The following is a 15,827-nucleotide window of genomic DNA, read 5'->3' as shown; positions in this document are numbered from 1 at the left end:
CTGTACCTGTACCTAGAGACCTTTGCCCTCGTCTCCTGCCACGTGGTCCCATCCTTCTGACGTGGGGCTTTCCCACCTTGTCCCTAGGAAGCCTCCAGTGAGTTCTCGCTGGGTTTCATTCCTTACACACCAAGCCCCTATGGCACTTCCTGCACGACACACACACAGGAACCTCTTCACCTCGGCGAGGCCTCTCTAGCCAGCCAACAGTGTGGCCAGATCTTTTTAAAGTCTAAATAATTGCTAGGAAGTTGGGAGGGGTTCTGCCACACCTATTCAGTGGCCCTTTGTGCTCACAGTGAATCTCAGTGTCTATTCTCAGAACTTCAAGTTTGCATTTTTGGAGCACATTCCTGACTTAGAGATTAAGGCATCAGGTTGGAACACAGATACTACTTACTGTGCCATTTTTTTCAAGGTGTGGAGCTCTCTCCCCTAAAGGTGGTGATTCATTGATGCCTCATGCATAAGATAAAGAAATGCTTGGACTTGTGTGTAGGATAACAGAAGAGCTGATAAGAGAAAGAGGCATAAAACAAAAAGGGACAGATATGACAGAAATAAAAAGACAAGGAACAGCAGAGTCGGGGAACGATTAAAGGAAAGGAAAAAGACACAGGTAGAAGTAGACAGAAGAAAACAATAATTAAGATGTGTTGATGTCTTACCAGGCTTGACATGAGTTATGTGTAATCCTCATAACAACTACATGTGGGAGGTTTTACTATTCTTCCTACCTGATGGGAAAAGAAAAATAATGTTTAGAATTATTGACTTGCCCAAGATCACAAAGCTAGTCAGTGGAAAATCAGGGATATAAATCTGTCTTCCTCATCCTAGAACATGTACTTAACCTTACATTAAAAGACGGTTCTCTGTCATCAGTTTATCTCAGCAAACTAAATGCATAATATGTGTTATTAACCTCTGAAAAGGAGCCAGAGGTGACAAAGAAGAGTGTAGGCTATACCACAAACTACGTAAGTGTCCAAATAGAGAGTAGTTCAGTCCCCTAGATTACCTTTTGAAAAGAAGTAGTTTAGATAATGCTAAGACCACAATTTGCACCATTAGAAATATGGAGCTATGATGTGCATAGTGGTCCATGTTTTGTGGGAGCCCATGATTGGGTTAACAAATTGTAACAGACCCCAGCCGCTTGTCTCCTTAAAGAAGAGCAAATGTGCTTAGTAACTGCCTTGCTTGCATAGTTGAGGTTTTAGATAGCACTCTGCTTGTAACAAAGCAACAACCCAGGCCCTCGGCTATAAACGCTGGGTGTGCCTGCTGTTAGATAGTCTTCTATCCCCAAAACAAGGAACTGGCTGGTCTGGTGGTCTGCTTTAACATAGCTATAAGAATGTATCTTGTTCCCTTCTTCCCATGACTTCCCGAGGGATAAACTGTAGGCCCCCAAAGGAGTCTTGGGCTGGAATGGTAAACAAGTTATAAAAAGCTGCAAACTCAGAGGTGAGAAGGCTGGTTAGCCCATGATGGGTAAGATCCCCAGAGGGGGGCAACCTAAGACAGGCACAGCTGCCTGAGTCCAACAAAAATGTTGTTAAGCAGCTGCTTCTCATACATTCCGCCCTGATAAGCTGTAAGGCTCACTGGTGCCAACAGGAACATGATTTACCAAAACATAAAGGGTCTTCTGATCTTGAGCCAGACTCTACAATCTCAATCCTACCCTGTCTTTCCCTAAATTCTTGCATTCCATCACACAACTGTTAGTGATTTCTCCTTTGATTGTACACAGTAAATGAGGGAGCATTTGAGAGGTTCGTGAAGTTGGCTCCCAACTCCCTCTCGCTCTCTTGACTTTTCCCACGGAGTCTCGAGTAATTCATTCCATCTCGGTGGGACTTCTGCCGGCCAGAACCCACAACTGGTGACAAACCCACAATGTTTCTTTGCAAAAATTTCAGACAGGTAAGAGCCTTCCATTTCCTAAACATACCTGTGCATCACTTACCTGTTCTTAGTAAATACTGCCAAGTCAACACCAACTCCAGTCAAAGGCTCTATTATGAGCTGACTTGCAGGATGTGCAGTATATATGGCCTGAAGGAAAGATGGTGACTACAATCACGGACAACTTGACTAAGCTGTTTGCAACAAGTAGCGAGGGAAAGTATCACACGGTTTCTGGAATGGGAAGGAACGATAAACTTCCTGTAAACTGTCGCGTTTACATTCATCATAATGATGAAATCTGGCAAGTGATTGCTTAATCTGTGCCTACAGAGAGGGGAAAAAGTATTTAGGGAAGTATCAGCTGTGTTTCCTTCCTACTCCTGACATTAAAAAAAAAAACTCATAAACCCATGGATACACAGTACAAAAAAGTATCCCCAGGTACATAAGGCAACTCCCAGGAATTTTTTAAATGCTAAGAGATATGTAGGCAGAAAGAAACAAGACTGTCATTTAAACTTCTGATTCCCATTAATTGACTAATTAGTCAAAATTAATTGTCCCATTAATTGACTAAAGCTGGGTTTGTGGGGAACAACTTGGTTAATATATAAAACATTGACCTGAGTTCTAATTCCATGTCTGCCGCTATCTACCAATGTGTGGGACCTTGGGCAAGTTACTTGCCCTTTCTGGGACTTCAGTTTTCTCATCTGTGCAGATGTGAGTGTTAAGGGGTGATAAATAACACATATTAATTATCTATAACACACATAGAAAGGACTCTCCCAGGCAAGTGCTTCTCTGTTATGGGAAATCAGTCAGCAACAACCCAGTTCAAGAGTTAACTGACCTTCAGCCAATCATTATTTTCTTTGTTTAACTAGTCTTACTGTGATTCTTTCCACTCATTTTTCCTAAAATGCCCCTACCAGAATGATTCTGTGAATTACTATAGATTTTTCCCCTTATGTGCAAGATTGTAATGAAACATTGGCATATGCTTGTAATTGAACTGTTTGAAAAGTATTCCCTAACAGAAGAGAGACAGTAAGTCAAAGTGGGTAGGAGTGTGGACCCAGTTTCCTCATCTATCGTATAGGATAGTGAGTCTCTCCCTACCAGGATAGCCTGAGAATTACATGCTGTATAGAACTTCGTAGAGAGCCTGGCAGAGGAAACACTAAATATTAGCTGCTACCTTTACCTATAAAGTGAAGAGGTTGGACAAGGTGCTCTCCTTGGTCTCCTCCAGTTCTCAGTTTCTGGGACCCTAGATATAGCACCTTGAAAGATGTTTCTTTAGGTTAATTCTACAAATTAATTTAACTGAAGAAAGGAAGGACTCAGAGTTAGACTTGGCTGTTAAATGACAGAAAACACAAAACGACAGTGGCTGAAACAAGATAAAAATTTTTTTTCTCTGTCTCATGGTATTAGTTATCTATTGCTGCATAACAAATTACCCCAAAACTTCCTGGCTTAAGATGACACCAATTGTTTCACAGTTTCTGAGGATCGACAATTCCAGAGTGGCTTAGCTGGGTCATTCTAGCTCAGCTTCTTTGCAGTTAAGCTGGCAGTTAAGCTGGTAGTCTAGCCACATAAAATAAAATAGAAGTCACAATGACTCTGCAAGGTTAACAATGAATACATAAGAGATGGCTGTGAAATATTTACCAACTGTAAATGTCCAACTTGAGTCAGCTTTAGGATGGGTCAAAATAAAAGGAATGCTATTATTCATGAAGAATTACAGATTTACACATGTTTAATTTTGCCTGTCTCAATATAAACATTCTTGAGAAATCTCTCTCTCTCTTTTTTTTTTTTACATACAGCATAATACTTCTATGATCTTCCTCTCCAAATGTAAGGGTGAATTATGCATTGATGATAGCTATCAGCCATCAAAAGACTAACTGTATACCAAGTGCCACATTATCTGACAACATAATGAAGTATGTTCTGTCAACCCAAGTTGACAGATGAGGGAACCAAAGCTCAGAGAAGCACAAGTAAGATTTGAAGTCAGATCTCTCATTTTCACTGCACTGCCATGCACTTTCTGGCTTGTACAGCATTGCACTCACTTTCTGTCAAACACAAGTCCTGCCATATAGCCTTGCTGAACTCTTCATTGGTGAAAAGGGGTGCAGAAAGTCTGCAATAATATAGGGCAGAACAGGAGGCAGACCCACACTGCTTCAAGGTTCATTGCTAGGTGCTGGCAAGCTTTCAGCTAGATTAATGATAGAAGATCTGAAATAATAATTAAGAGCCAATAAACTGCATGGTACTGACAATGCAAGTAGAATAAGACTTCAACCTGAGAGCTCAGATGCCAAGGGTACCTGAACTTGACCATCCCTTACAGTGTTCCTCAAAATATGGTTTTCTGGAAACTGATTAGAATCTTAACAAGTCCTTTAAAAGGTTTTATTTCTGAGACTCATTTTAGAAATTCGATTCAGTACATTTGGGGCAAGGTCTCAGACTCTACATGTGATTCTTTAATTATAACTAAAGTTTAAGAAATACTATTCCAGTTACTAACTATGCATCCATGATTAAAACTATTTTTCAAACTTGAGGGGGTGGGTATAGCTCTGTGGTGAGGGTATGCCTATCATGCATGAGATCTGGAGTTCAATCCCCAGTACCTCCATTAAATAAATAAATAAACCTAATTACCCCCCCCAAAAAAACCTCTCAAACTTGATAGGTGGTTGTAGAGTTCATGGAACTCATGATATCATTTGCAAAATACAATGACACAATACGCTAAGTGTAATATAGCTAACTTCAGAAGATAGATTACTATAGAAATAATATAGACTTCAAAAATAAACAGACCGGAGCTCAAATCTCTCCTCTGCTGTTTAGTAGTTACCAAATTATGGGTAAGTTCCTGAACATATCTGAACCTTAGTCTCCGCTGCTTTGAAATATTGATTATAATACCTTGATGGGTTATATAATAGCTTGATGGGTTATTGTGAAGCTAATATACATACAATGCTTGGCATATGGTAGCCATTCACTTGATGACAGGTTTTCTTTTGTTTTGTTTTGTTTTTTGGTTTTGGTTTTTGCTTTTTTTTTGTGGGGGAGAGGTAATTAGGTTTGTTTATTTATTTATTTATTTTTTAATGGAGGTACTGGGGATTCAACCCAGGACCCCATGCATGCTAAGTCTGCCCTCTACCACTTGAGCTATACTCTCCCCCACTGACAGGTTATTTCATTGTTAAACATCTAACACGATATAAAATAAAATACTGTGTCTTAATAGGCTCTGTTAAGTATTAAGAGATATCAGGGGCCAAAGGTTTCAAAGTGGTTTGAGCCGCCATAGTGGTTCAGCACACCAGTCACGTTGTCTCGGCTCAAATCCCGGCTGGTCTGCTTTCTCACTTACTCCCAGCAGAGTAAGTCAGAACGTCCTATACCTTCTGGGTATGAGGTCTTTGTTAACACTGTTGAGCCACAAGCCTGTGCTATTCTGTTGAATAAACTGTGAAGTGGAAATAATACTACTACTTCTCTGACAGGATTATGCAAGGATGAAATGGGATTATGCAGGTAAAGAGTTTATGACACTGCCTGGCAAGTGACCAAAGTGCTTTAAAAAAAAAAGAGAGAGAAAGCAAAGGAAAGAAAAAACAGCTCATTTCTATTATTATTCAACAAATGCTTCCTGTATGTCAGAAACTCCAGATTCAGTATCTCCAAAAGTGATCTCACCGTCTTCTCTGTCCTCTGAGTTTGCCAAGCCTCTGTGTTCTCATCGCCCTGACTTTTATCACTGTTCACCTAGTTACTCTAGCTAGAATTACAACAGCAAACAAACCTGAGTACAAGTCACTGTTCTAGGGACTTTTGGTATTAAATTCTATGCATTCACAGAATGACTACGTGGAGTACAGTTACTATTATCATCCTTAACTTTACGGAGGTGAAAACTGAGATGGAGAGGATCTTTAATTCGCCCAAGGTTATCCTGTTCGTAGCGGAGCCAAGGTTCTCGTGCAGGCATTTCAGCCCAGGAAACTGTATCTTTACTGTACGTGATGCAGCCTTTGGAGGCTTTGGAGTTATTTTAAAAGCTTTCACTCTCCATCACTTCAATATCTGATAAAATGCACAGTCCTCTTAAATGTCTCAAATCCGTCCCTTTCTCAGCTCACACTGATATGGACCTAGTTTAGGCCCTACTTACCTGTTGCTGGAACTAGCAGTCTCCCTGATTTTAGGTTCTCATTCGATCCTTCTGCCAAACCAACTAGTCAGAAATGTTTCTAAAACATAGATCTGATAACTAATTCCCCCTTAATTAAAAGCATTTAATGGTGCCCCAATTTCTACAGAAGAGGATGCAGATACTCTGATGTGTCATTCAGTGAGGCATCTGGTACAGTACCTCACTTACAATAGTGAATACATTGCATTTTGCTTTTATCAATATGACCGTGTCTTTTTCCCCATGAAAATGGGTCCTTTTTGAAGGTAGGGTCACTGTTTTCTTCATCTTTATATAACCCATATCTCCCCAGGCCCCAGCAGCCTGCAGATACAAATGATTAATATCAAACAATATCATTAATATGTGAATGTAAATGATTCATTGCTTCACCAGCCGTTGCACAATCTGTAGCTTCAGGAGAAACCACCCACCATTACTGAGCAGCACTTCTGAGTCCCCAGGGATGGCTTTCACAGGCTCAGTAACAAATCCACTCCTTGTAGAGCCATGCTGCCACCCCAGGTGACAAGTGAGCCACTGTGTCTCTTCCATTCTTCCCCTGTGCCATGTATTCTCAGATAGTCATTGTGAGCTTAGGTGCCAAGTGAAGAATGGCTTTCTTCTTTGTGACTGTCAGAGGGGTCCCAAAGGAGGCTTGCTTCAGCATCATGAGTCAGTGAAGCAGCTTTCAACTGTATTCACTCAGAGAACCTCTAGCCCCCTGGGCATCAGATACGCTGTTGGGGGTCTAAGCCAGGGCAAATGTGAGGTACAGCTGTACCATCATATTCAGAATCCCTCCTTCACTCCAACAATGGTTTTAATATTTATCCAGCTTGTTTCTTTTTACCTCAAGATGATCTGCCTTGCATAAGTTACCACAGCAAATTTGGTGAAACTTTTATGGGGCCACCCTACCACTATGCTGAAAGTATCTAAAATGATCTGCATCCCAGAGTACCCATAGGAATATGCCCAAGGAATATGCTCCAAGCTACATTTGTCTCACCCCTTCCTGCTCTCCTCACCAGCTCCACTGCTGGAGATTCGTGCACACTAGAGCCTCAATCAGTGGTTTTTAATCTGTAATAATAGTTGAAATTTGATGCCACTTGAGCAGAGCTAGAGTTTATCTGAGGAAGGAACACAAACTTACGATGCAACTACCTGGCTTTCAGCCAAACGCCACAGACGCTCTGATATTTAAGGAAAACAAAAAACGAAAACAAAAGCAATGAGCTCTCAGCTGAGATGGATTTAGCTGTTGCTGGAACTCTGATGACCACAGTATACATGCACCTATGTTCTCCAAAGGAAGCCTCCAAAACAATTTGGGTCACAAGTGTATTACTCAAGACTACATGCCACACCCTTCGGCTAAGGAAGAGGAAGCTGATTCACTCTGCTTGTGGCCATTTGCAAACAGAATTGCATCAAGTTCCTATTGACACACTCTTTTAAAAAGACCATTTGAGTTATCTTGTTCCTGTAACGTAAGTCTTTTAGGTTGATTTGACTTTTCAGATTTTAAGTAATGAGGTGGTGGTTGTCGTTGTTCTGATGACATTGCAACCTGTTAGGCAATAAGATTTTAATGGAGAAAATTCACCCAATTGCTAACTAGATCAGGGGTTTAAACATTGATAGTATTTTCCGCTCACTGGTATTAAATTAACTTCAAAAGAAATTAATGGATATTGAATACTTTCTGGTTTAATGTGAACATTATAAACCATAGTAGTACTATTACAAATTGCAACTCTTAATAGTAAAAATCTCATCCCACTCTTTTTTTTTTTCAGTGAGGTAATTGGGATTAAACCCAGGACCTCATGCACACTAAGCATGTGCTCTTCCCAGTGAGCTATTACCCTCCTCCCATCACTCCACGCTTAATGATTAGAATCATGGTGTATAGAGCAAAGGGCATTTGAATGATGTCAGTACTTCACTTCTGTTCTTTGGCTCTTTCACTAAACAATCACATGATCATGGGCAAGCCCTATAACCTTTATGACAATCTATGGGAAAACAGGTAGAAGGGTTATCACTTGGCATGTTGTACAGGCATTCAGTATGTGTTAGAGTGGAAGTTTTAACATGTATTAAACAGTTTATATTCTTTGTGAATTATATATTAAGTATTTGACCTTCCTATTTGACATGTAGATATGGAAAGACTTACCATTACATTCAAATGAGACTAAGCAAAGTTTTGTACAGCCTCTAAATGCAAAATCAAATGGCATAATACAGTGCTTTTTAAAACAGGTCACAAGCATCTGGGACAAGACAAGGATGCCCACTATCACCACTCCTATTCAACATAGTCCTGGAAGTCCTAGCCACAGCAGTTAGGCAAGAGAAAGAAATAAAAGGGATCCAAATTGGAAAAGAAGAGGTAAAAGTGTTATAATATGCTGATGACATGTTACTATATATAGAAAACCCTAAAAGGTCCACACAAAAGCTACTAGAGCTGATTGAAGAATTCAGCAAGGCAGCAGGTTACAAGATTAACGTTCAAAAATCAGTTGCATTTCTTTACACTAACGATAAATCAACAGAAAAAGAAAGTAAAGAAACAATCCCCTTTAAAATAGCACCCAAAGTAATAAAATATCTGGGAATAAATCCAACCAAGGAAGTGAAAGAATTATACACAGAAAACTATAAACCATTGATGAAGGAAATTAAAGAAGACTTTAAAAAAATGGAAAGATATTCCATGCTCTTGGATTGGAAGAATCAATATTGTTAAAATGGTCACACTGCCCAAGGCAATCTACAGATTTAATGCAATCCCTATCCAATTACCCAGGACATATTTCACAGAACTAGAACAAATCATAATAAAATTTATATGGAACCATCAAAGACCTAGAATTGCCAAAGCATTACTGAAGAGAAAGAAAGAGGCTGGAGGAATAACTCTCCCAGACTTCAGACAATACTATAGAGCTACGGTCATCAAGACAGCATGGTTTTGGTACCAAAACAGACATATAGGCCAATGGAACAGAATAGAGAGCCCAGAAATGAACCCACAAACTTTTGGTCAACTCATCTTCGACAAAGGAGGCAAGAATATACAATGGAATAAAGACAGTCTCTTCAGCAAATGGTGTTGGGAAAACTGGACAGCAGCATGTAAAACAATGAAGCTAGAACACACCCTTACACCATATACAAAAATCAACTCAAAATGGATTAAAGACTTAAAGATAAGACAAGATACAATAAACCTCCTAGAGGAAAACATAGGCAAAACATTATCTGACATACATTTCAAAAATTTTCTCCTAGAAGAAATAAAAGCAAGAATAAACAAATGGGACCTAATGAAACTTACAAGCTTCTGCACAGCAAAGGAAACCAGAAATAAAACAAGAAGAAAACCTACGGAATGGGAGAAAATTTTTGCAAGTGAAACTGACAAAGGCTTGATCTCCAGAATATATAAGCAGCTCATACGACTCAATAAGAAAAAAATAAACAACCCAATCCAAAAATGGGCAGAAGACCTAAACAAGCAATTCTCCAAGGAAGACATACAAATGATCAAAAGGCACATGAAAAAATGCTCAGTATCACTAATTATCAGAGAAATGCAAATCAAAACTACAATGAGGTATCACCTCACACCAGTCAGAATGGCCGTCATTCAAAACTCCACAAATGACAAATGCTGGAGAGGCTGTGGAGAAAGGGGAACCCTCCTACACTGCTGGTGGGAATGCAGTTTGGTGCAGCCACTATGGAAAACAGTGTGGAGATTCCTCAAAAGACTAGGAATAGACTTACCATATGACCCAGGAATCCCACTCCTGGGCTTGTATCCAGAAGGAAATCTACTTCAGGATGACACCTGCACCCCAATGTTCATAGCAGCACTATTTACAATAGCCAAAACATGGAAACAGCCTAAATGTTCATCAACAGGTGACTGGATAAAGAAGAAGTGGTATATTTATGCAATGGAATACTACTCAGCCATAAAAACCGACAACATAATGCCATTTGCAGCAACATGGATGCTCCTGGAGAATGTCATTCTAAGTGAAGTAAGCCAGAAGGAGAAAGAAAAATACCATATGAGATCGCTCATATGTGGAATCTAAAAAACAAAAACAAAAACAAACAAACAAACAAAAACAAAGCATAAATACAGGACAGAAATAGACTCACAGACAGAGAATACAGACTTGTGGTTGCCAGGGGGGTGGAGGGTGGGAAGGGATAGACTGGGATTTCAAAATTGTAGAATAGATAAACAAGATTACACTGTATAGCACAGGGAAATATACACAAAATGTTACGATAACTCACAGAGAAAAAAATGTGACAATGAGTGTGTATATGTCCATGAACAATTGAAAAATTGTGCTGAACACTGGAATTTGACACAACATTGTAAAATGATTATAAATCAATAAAAAATGTTAAAAAATAAATAAATAAACTGGATGCATCTGTGAGAATGTCACAAAAAAATAAAAATAAAAAATAAATAAAACATATCACAAGCTAACTATGGGTTGAAACCAGCAAGTGTTTTTAGTAGAAAATGCCAGAGCAATTTAAAGTCCAAATAAGGACTATGCCTGCTGCCACAAATACCATGATCAACCTTGGCCACTGTTAGGAGAAATGATAAATGGAGAGGGGGTGATAAATAAAACATGAATTGGCTAAGATATTTTGATTGCTGTCTTCTCATTTGATTTCTTGGTGTAAGATGGTCAACTTAACTGTCACCTCACTGGAAAAGCTAATAACTGTACAAATAAATTTTTGGTTAATGTAATGTAATTCAGTTAGTTGTGAAGGAATTTCATCTGCTAGTGACAGAAGTTATCAAGATTTTCAGTTACAAATGTTCAGTCTATTTGTCAGAAAACATCTGGAGTGATCTCTTAAATTTATAATTTATAACATTTTAATCAAACTAATACAAATTACATAAAACTATTTTTAAAATAAAAATAAAGCATGATAAAGTGAGAACTGTTCAACTGCTAGATCTGGGTTGTAAAATAGTGACAATATGGAGAAAAATATTCATTTTAAACAGCAAAATTTCTAAAAAGAAAAGGAAGAAAATACTTAAAGTTTATAATGAAGATAATTAAATATGTGGGTTTATCAAATTACCAATGATATTTTTAAAACAAAAATTTTAAATATTCAAAGTTAAAAAGCTACTTGGAAACAACATGCTGAACTTATTGATAAAGAAAGGGGGAAAATACATTCAAGTTCCCAATGTAATTTCTTAGTCATTTCACCACTGTTGGTGATAATACCTTACTATCATCATTTAGGCATATTGAGAGACACAAGAGAAAATGACTTACATATTTTCCTCCAGCATGTTTAGATATGGTGTATGTAACTTTAAATCCCATCTAATTGATTAAAAGCTATGCAGAGTGATAGCACAGTGGCTCATTTATTTTTTATTACTGGAGAAAAATAGAAGCAATACTTCTCATAAATCTGCAGAGACTGCAAAATCTAATTTGATGAAAACAAGCTGCATAACATTTTTAGTTTGTTGGATAGATACGTAGTAAGATCAGCACAGGATACATTATGTTGTTTAAATATAACATCACACAAAACTAAATTAAATATATTTATAGTCGATAATATATTGCTTGGTAATACAGGTGTAAGAGAAGTTTTATGATGGATAATGTCAAGCAAACGTAAGAATAGAGACAATAATATAATGAACACCCCCATTCATCCAATACCTGGTTTCAATAATTATCAGCTAACACACAATATAATAAAATTCTGTCAACCAAACTCATTCTACTGAATTTATTGAGGTATTGAAAAACACAAAGTTATTTTTATTAAATATTGAATACTACTTGGTCATCTGTTTTTTCCAGTTGAAAAGAAATTACTCTTTGGAAAATATTTCCAAAGACAGTAGCTAAGTAATAACATGACATAGTGAAATGATATTTTCAGCATTCTCAATGAACTGTCTCTACAACTACAGGGATTTATTTCAACAGTCAAGCATATCTGAGGGTTCCAAAAAGCATTAGTGTCATGGCGGTTATCCCCTAGCTATTACACATTACCCACGTTTTTACAACATATGGAAGACATTTTAAGAGAAATACATTGTTATATCTAACCTTTCTGATGCAAACTTTTGTAAAAACTTTATGGAGGCATAACTCACATACAACAAAACACACACATTTAAAATGTAAAATCTGATGTTTTGACAAAGGCATAAACACAAGAAACTATCACCTGAATCAAAAAAATATCTCCACCATCCCCAAGTCTCATGGTGCCTTTGGGTTAGCCCTCCCTCTTGCTCTCCTCGATCCCATCCCTGCCTCTCTACCCCAGGCAATTACTGATCTTTCTGTCTCTATGTCTTTAGTTTGCATTTTCTAGAATTTTATATAAATGTAATCACATGGAATATACCTTTTGTCTGATTTCTTTCCCTCAGCATAACTAGTTTTGAAACTCATCCATGTTATGATGAGTATCAATATTTCATTCTTTTTTATTGCTGAGTAGTATTCCATTGTATGTTTTCTACTGTATACCAGTTTACTCACTTGTTGATGGACACTTTGGTTATTTCTAATTTTGTTTATTACAAAATGACAGAACTACTAAAACATTTGTGTAAAAGTCTATGTATGGACAAATATTTCCTTTTCTCTACGGTAAATACCTAAGAGTAGAATGGCTAGATCATATTGTAGATGCATATTTAACTTCAGAAGAAATTGCCAAAGTATTTTCCAAAGTGGTTGTACCGTTTCACATTCTTTACCCCTGGCAATATTATTTGTTATGAAATCTACTTTGTCTAATAACAGTAGTCACTCCAGCTTTCTTCTGGTTGGTGTTACCATCACATATCTTCACATCCTTTTATTGTTCACCTATTTGTGTCTTATAAGCAGTGTATAATTGGGTCTTGCTTTTTTATCCAATCCAATAGTCTTTGCATTTTAACTGCAATATAGAGCCAGCGGTTCCCAACTGAAAGTGGTTTTGTCCCCCAAGAAACATTTGACAATATCTGGAGGTATTTTTTAAATAACCTTTTAAAAATGTAAAAACTATTTTTAGATTGCAGGCAACACACCAGCAAGGTTGCAGACCATAGTTAGTTGTCAGTCTCTACTGTATTTCCTTCTGCCTGAAAGACTGGACTTGCTTTAACATATCTTATATTACAGGTCTCTTCTAATGATGAATTCTTTCAGCTTTTGTCTGAAAAATCACTTTGCCTATACAAATGAAACGTATAGATACAGTATAAATCCTATTTCAAAGAAACAAGTGTGAAGCAGGAAAGGTATTTTCTCCAGGCACAGAATTCTTTCCAGTACATTAAATAACTGATTACTCGATTGAATTATTTACTAAAAGATACCTGATGTCTTTCTCATCTCAGAAACAGTGCCTTTTTTCCTTTGGTCTCTAAGATTTATCTTTTTTTCCCCTAAGATTTTATCTTTATCATTGGTATTAAGCAATTTGATTATGATTTGCCTTGCTATAGTTTTTTTCATGCTTCTTGTGCTTGGGGTTCATTGATCTTCTTAGATCTACGGGCTTATAATCTCCATATTTAAAAAAAAACTTTTTAGCTATTTCCTTAAATAAATTCTTCAGATTTCTCCTCTCACCCTTTAGTCTCCTTACAGGCATATTAGACAGTTATGCACAGCTCACTCGTGGTCTTTTTCTGTGCTTAATTTTGGATAGTTTCTATTGACATGTCTTCAAATTCATCTTTTCTTCTGCAATGTCAAATCTTCCATTAATCCCATCCAGTGTTTTATATTTTACATAGTGTAGTTTTCATCTCAAGAAGTTTGGTGTTTTTCTATCTTCCATGTCTCTACTTCACTTTTTGTTAAAATATGGAATAGGTACAATATAATGGCTGCAAATGTTAACATCTGGATCGGTTTTAGTTGGTTTGTCTCCTTTTTATGGGTCCTCTTTTCCCACTTATTTGCATCTTTGGTAATTTTTGATTGGATGCCAAACATTGAAAGATTCACCTTTCTAGGTACTGGATATTTTTGTAACCCTGTATATCTTTGTTCTGGCACAGTTACTTGGAAACAATTTGATATTTTCAGGTCTTGCTTTAAATACAAAGACAGAAGAGTGCTCAGCCTAGGGTCAATTATTTCCAGCTGAGGCAAGACCCTTCCATGCACTCTACCCAATGCTTTGTGAATGTTTTTCCAGTATGTCTTGTGGGAACAGCCATTATTCCCAGCCCTCTTTGAGTTTATCACGAATACTTTCAAGTGGTCCTTTCCTCGGCCTCAGGTAATTTCCTCACCTACATGCAGTGATCAGTATGCACCTGAAAACTCAAGGGAGTTTTTTTTCTTATTATTTGAGTGTAGCTGATTTACAATGTTGTGTTAATTTCAAGTGTACAGCACAGTGGTTCAGTTATACATGTGTATCTGTTCTTTTTCAGGTGCTTTTCCATTATAGGTTATTACAAGATACTGAATATAATTCTCTGTGCTATACAGTAGGCCTTGTTGGTTATCTATTTTATATACTCCGAATTCCTAATTTATCCCTCCTCCTCTTTCCCCTTTGGTAAGCATAAGTTTATTCTCTATGTCTGTGAGTCAATTTCTGTCTTGTAAATAAGTCCATTCGTGTCTTTTGTTGTTGTTGTTGTTGTTTGGGGGGAGGAAGTTAGGTTTAGTATTATTACTTTATTATTTAACAGAGGTACTGGGGATTGAAACCATGACCTCGTGTATGCTAAGCATACACTCTACCACTGAGCTATACCTTTCCTCTTTTAGATTCCATATTTAAGCAATATCATATATTTGTTAAATAGAGATTCTTTCCAGATTTCTAGCCTTCACTTTCTGTGCAGCTCTCTCCTTTCTAGTACTCTGTGCTGCAAATTCTAGCCATCTTGGTTTCACCAGACTCTCAGCTCTAGCTCAAACCAGGGATCCTACCAGGCTCTTCCTGTGTACCCCATGGAAATTCTCTCAAGGTACCAAGCTGGAGCAATCATAGAACTCACTTTGTTTGTGTACTCTCATTCAGGGTTCATGTCTTTATTGTCTCTTCTTCACTGCCCAATGTCCAGTGTCTTTAAAAACATTGTTTCATATATTTTGTCTATTTTTCATTGTTTCAAGCAAGTTCAAACTTTTAACCATTATATCCCAGAAAAAAAATTGATCCATTCAAGAAAAATATCTGGTTATACACACTTGTTTTCCAAAACTCTGAATCAAAAACTGAGTTTATAGACTTGGCAATTAAAGAATATGAAATATTACAATTTACTTTTCATAAACACTAAAGAAAAATTATGAGACATTAAACTTATCATCCTTTTGGATGAAAGAAGACTGTCCACTGAAAAACAGAATTAATGTTGTTTCACTCATTAGTGCTTTTAATACTTAATCCAATCCAATTAAAAACATAAAATGTTCCTAATTTTTTATTTGTACTGTATTTATTTCGGATTATTTCTCTATGCTGCATTTAAATATTAATGAGATTGTATGTAATCATAACTTTTTTCCCCTGCAACACAAAGGTATCATTTTATGACATTTTTATTTTAGTCATAAAATCTTTTCTATCAGCTCATTTCTAT

General features: G+C 37.2%; 1 long non-coding RNA gene across 1 annotated transcript in view; it reads right to left on the bottom strand.

Annotated features, from left to right (window-relative positions):
• Positions 1-15,827, bottom strand: part of LOC140688028 (uncharacterized) — a 31,535-nt gene that overhangs the window by 2,883 nt on the left and 12,825 nt on the right. The window contains exons 2-3 of the long non-coding RNA XR_012062690.1: positions 1,976-2,148; positions 669-737 (exon numbers count right to left, since the gene is read on the bottom strand). This is a non-coding gene — a long non-coding RNA (uncharacterized lncRNA). The remainder of the gene's footprint in view (positions 1-668; positions 738-1,975; positions 2,149-15,827) is intronic.

This window comes from Vicugna pacos, chromosome 2, assembly GCF_048564905.1.
Source record: "Vicugna pacos chromosome 2, VicPac4, whole genome shotgun sequence".
NCBI lineage: Eukaryota > Metazoa > Chordata > Mammalia > Artiodactyla > Camelidae > Vicugna > Vicugna pacos.
Note: the sequence above shows the minus strand (reverse complement) of the source record. Positions and strands in the feature narration are given on the sequence as shown.